Raw genomic sequence first — 5,141 nt, 5'->3', positions numbered from 1 at the left:
GTATCTTAAGTGCAACAAAGTCAATCAAACATGGCACCACAAGATAGATATACAGATGTATTGTATCTTACAAACCTATTTCTTTGGTACCTAACAACAGATCATCACCTGTACAAATAATCATCACAAGTTGACATCCCCCTCAAATATCTGTGCAACTAACCTAATTGGTCGTGTACAATTCTTAACACATCTGACAATGCAAAATGAAATTTGAAACACCAATTTATTTTGCATTACCACTTGGTACCTGATCCCATACATCAAAATAGGCATACAAAATCAGTAGATAAAAGAAAAGTAAACAGGGCAGTACTACTGCTGGGTAACCACAGGTCTCATACAAACAAGTTTTGCAGCATCTGTTGGGAGGTTACAGCATATGTCAGTGGTGTTGCATTTCCACTGTGTGATACAATTATGACAGATATCTACAGCAACATCCAGATTTCACGCATGGATGATTCGGTAATGTGAACAAAAAGTAGCCTGTTCTCTCCCCACAACCACATTATCTTGGAGCACATGATGCTACACATTTTGCAAAATAAATAACTCAAGATAGGAAAGAAGTCCATTGGCGCAGTAGCAACTTCCATCACTTCAAAGTGCAAGCAGGCGTCATAACACATCGGTATGATTAAAGTCTGTGACAGACATTGCCAGGATCATTCCATATCCAGGTTGAACTCAGGCACAGCATCATATGCCTTGTGATCTCACAAGTTTGAAAAACACGGCAAAGTTCACTTAAACCAAAACATGAATTAGGATTAGATTAGAAAAATGAGGGATCACATGTAAGAGTCAACTTAAACTTCAGCCAGAACAATGTTAATGTTCACAGTAGTAAAGCTTTACTATCACAGTGTGCATGTGACAATAACTATTTTCAAAACCTGTTTGCACAGACATTAGCACACTTATCTTGAACTCTGATGTGTACATGCACATGGTCCTCCTAGCTACACAACAACAAACAGTGTAACATTGGAAATACATCTCAGTGCATAACTACAGTCATGAAATAAAGTTGTTGATAAGCCGTTGTCGCAAGTTACATCCTTGATCATCACTACTTTCATCATTGCCCAGTCCAGGATTCTCAACTGGTGGCTCCTGCTCGTCTCCATCTTCAATAAGAGATTGTTTTTTTCTTACTGACAGGTTGTGGAGCATGCAGCAGGCGACGGTGATCTGACACACCTTCCCAGGTGAGTATTGCAGGGCTATTCCAGTTTTGTCCACACAGCGAAATCTTTCCTTCAGAAGCCCAAAAGCCCGTTCCACACACCGCCTTGTTTTCCCATGGGCCTCATTGAAGAGGACTTCTGGGGTGAACGGATTCCTCAATGGTGTCAGCAACCATGGCTGGTTGGGGTATCCTCAGTCTTCTACATGGAAAGTTTACAGTTGTTCAATGTTCAAGCAAACATTTACCAAACATCCACACACAACCACTCACAACAAACGTCATACAATTTCTCACCAACATGCCAGGCCCTCTCTGGAAGTAGTTGTGTCATCAAATGGGGTATGATGCTGTTCTATAGTATGAAGGAGTCATGGATTGAGCCATGAAATCTGGCACAGATGAGTGAGATGTAAAAATCTGCCAATCAAACCACCTCTATATTGATTGAGTGGAAATGCTTCCTTTTCCTTTAAACTTGTTCATTGGTCAGTGATTGGATTAAAGCAATATGTGTCCCATCAATAGATCCTATCATATGTGGAATTCGACTAAAATCATAGAATTTTGCTTTAATATTGGCCAATTCTTCACATTTGGGAAACTTAATGTAACTGTCCATGTGTCTTGTCAATGCCTGCAGTACATCATAAAGTGCATTGAGAAAATAGGCTGGGACATTACACCAGATGTTGCCACAGTGTACTGGTAGGAACCTGTGGCCAAGTAATGTAGTATTGCCATCAACCTTAGCTTTTTGTGTCAGAGATGTTGAATAGTTTCATTGCGGACGCAATAAAGGTTCCAAATGCTGGCACAAACCATTGATGGTTGCCGTATTGAGACGGTATTTGCAGATCACATCTTTCTCTTCGATGGTTCGGAGGTTTGGAACGGGCCTGTAGATGGGAGGCTGTCTTTCTGCTCCTCCAGGGTTCCTATGTGGGAAGGGTATTCACAGCTGGTGTTACATCACGATGTCCCAAGCAACGTACAAACACAAAAGACCCAATAAGCACACATAAAAGTCTATGTCAGTGCAAACCAGTTTTTACAAAATATTTTTGTCTAAGCATACAAAAGCATGCATACCATTTCAGAATATGTGCCACATTTTTCAAAACACAGGAATGAAAGGAGAGTAGACTTATATTTCACTAGTGACAGATTTGGTAGGGGTCAATTCAAGCAGTAGACAGTCCAAATCGTACAAGCAAACAACACATGACTTATGTATGTTTACTGGCTGAGCAAGGATTTTAGTAAATATAGAAGGATCATTTTATGCATAGCATCCTGTATACCACATACATCTGTAGTTGCACTCAGCACTTCATTCACACAAATGTGGCATAGTGGACACTGTCATGTTGTGAATTCTGCATTGCACATACAATGACATACAGTACCACATTTGCATTAATCTACAGATGTACACTTAAGTACAGAACACTTACATCACTTACAATGTCCCATTGAATTGCAATGCGTGAGCAGGTTGCTTGAAATTTGAAGGTTCTGGCCCTATGTGAATGTTATATTCTGTACATCATCTAACACTTCCCCCTCTCCACCTGAACATCACACAGATCGCACATTGGGTGACCGCGGCTTTCAACAATGTCCTTTGGTGTATTTACACCTCTGAATGGACATGGGCTGCATACGGCCTGAGAAAAAGAGGTAAACATGGAACTGTTGTTTGTGCTTTCATGCTTGTTTAAGCTGCCAGTGATTGGCCAAATTTTAATTAGGGCGGGGGCTGCCCAAAACGGGCATGCCAATGCCCCCACCCTAATTAAAATTTGCCAAAAAAATCCCTGGCATCTACTGGGCTTTTTGCTCCCCGGGGGGACATATTGGAGGCTAACGCCCCCATCTGCCCCCCAGGGGAGGCAGGAAGACTGTCATTTTTGCAGGGGATGGGGTGGGGGCATGGGCATTCCTGTTTTGGGCAGCCCCCACCGTAATTCAAATTTGTCTAATAAAAATCCCTGACGACTAGTGGGCTTTTTGCCAAAAACGGGCATGCCAATGCACCCACCCTAATAAAAATTTGCCCAAAAAATCCCTGGCATCTAGTGGGCTTTTTGCCCCCCCGGAGGGCATATTGGGGGCTACTGCCCCATCTGCCCACCAGGGGGGGCAGGAACGCTGTAATTTTTGTGGGGGAGGGGGTGGGGGCATGGGCATGCCCATTTTGGGCAGCCCCTACCCTAATTAAAATTTTCCCCAAACTAACCCTGGCATCTAGTGGGCTTTTTACCCCCCCCCGGGGGGCAGATTGGGGGCTACTGCCCCATCTGCCCCCAGGGCAGCCCCCACCCTAAAAAAAGGTGCAAAAACAAAATCCCTGGCGTTTAGTGGCCTTTTGCTTCTTACCCCCCCGGGGGGCAGATTGTAGGCTACTGCCCCATCTGCCCCCAGAGATGGCAGAATGGCTACTTTTGTGGCCGGGGGGGTGGGGGCATCGGCATGCCCATTTTGGGCAGCTCCACCCCTAATTAATACCCCATAAGAAAATCCCTGGTGTCTAGTGGGCTTTCTACCCCCGGGGGGCAGATTGGGGGCTACTGCCCCATCTACCCCCTTTGGGGGGCAGAAAGGCTCTAATGGTGGTGGGGGGTGGGGGCATTGGCGTGCCCATTTTGGGCAGCCCCAATCCCCCCCCAAGAATGGGGCAAAAACTAAATCCCTGGCGTTTAGTGGGCTTTCTGCCCCCCTAGGGGGGGCAGATTGGGAGCTACTGCCCCATCTGCCCCCCAGGGTGGCAGAAAGACTAATTTTGTGCAGGGGATGGGGGCATGGGCATGCCCGTTTTGGGCAGCCCCCACCCCTAATGAATAAATTATTATAAAATACCTGGTGTCTAGTGGGCTTTCTATCCCCACAGGGGGGCAGATTGGGGGCTACTGCCCCATCTATCCCCCAGGAGGGGCAGAAAGACTAATGGTGCCCAAAAAATGTTTAGGGAGAGCAAAGGCCCTTGCCACTCCCCCCTCCCTGGTGCCTAGTGGGTGGTTCCCCAAGCAGGGATCCACAAGGGAGGTGTACCATTGGAAAGGGGAGATTCTCCCCTTTCCAACGATACCTCTCCTGAGTTTCTACGTGCTCAGGGGGCCGAGATAGCCCCCTGAGCACGTAGAAACTGAAACTGAAATGAGCCTCTTGGCTGATTGCAGTGTCGGTTTCACTGAAATGATGTCAGCGCGACGTGCATGCTGATCGTCATTTCAGGGTACCGGGGGGGGCCTCTGGAGCTGGGGAAGCTCTTCCCCAGCTCCCGAGGCTATTTTAGCTTAAAGGGAATCCCTTTGGTGCCCGCACCAGAGGGATTTCCCATGTGATGTTTCATGACGAGCTGGGCTCGTCATGAGCACACGACCACTGTGTGCCATGACGAGTCCAGCTCGTCATGAGCATCGTAGGGGTTAAGGCTCCTCTCAAGGTGACTTTGTCAAGGGAGTGTGGGTTGTTGATTTAGATTCTCCTTTAACACACAATATTGTGTAGACAGCCATGGTGGAGTCCAAAGCCAACATTGGCAAATGTATTTGCACTGACTGAACTATTATTCCAAAATTGCAGGAGGCGGTTCTGAACTGAGGCATTGCTTGGGTGACAGTCGCGGCTCACTGAATGTGTCCGTCTACAGGGAAGACCGCAGCTGTAAACTTTCATTACTAATGGAACAAGCTTACTCACGGACCACCGGCTATTTTGAACCGTGCAGTAGGTGGAGTGTCAGCCAGCAATCATAGCCTCTGGACAAATTCGGAAAATGCAACCAACGTGGACCTATCCCTTTGACTGCCTACACAGAAGACCACCTATGTGGTCTACATATATGTATCGCGATTTTATATACAGATCACTTGCCTTCGAAAACTGCACTTTTACAGACCTCCTCATCTCTCTGCTGCTGCTCTCATCCTCTGGGTGCTACAAT

At 46.3% G+C, this 5,141-nt stretch overlaps 1 non-coding gene across 1 annotated transcript; it reads left to right on the top strand.

Annotated features, from left to right (window-relative positions):
- Positions 1–3,905: 3,905 nt before the first annotated feature.
- LOC146829039 (small nucleolar RNA SNORA17) lies at positions 3,906–4,042 on the top strand. The gene has a single exon (XR_014962368.1). It is a non-coding gene; the product is annotated as a small nucleolar RNA SNORA17 (small nucleolar RNA).
- The last annotated feature ends 1,099 nt before the right edge of the window (positions 4,043–5,141 follow it).

Source organism: Triturus cristatus, chromosome 5_2 (assembly GCF_964204655.1).
Source record: "Triturus cristatus chromosome 5_2, aTriCri1.1, whole genome shotgun sequence".
Taxonomy (NCBI): Eukaryota; Metazoa; Chordata; class Amphibia; order Caudata; family Salamandridae; genus Triturus; species Triturus cristatus.
This window is presented reverse-complemented; position numbering and strand designations above follow the sequence as displayed.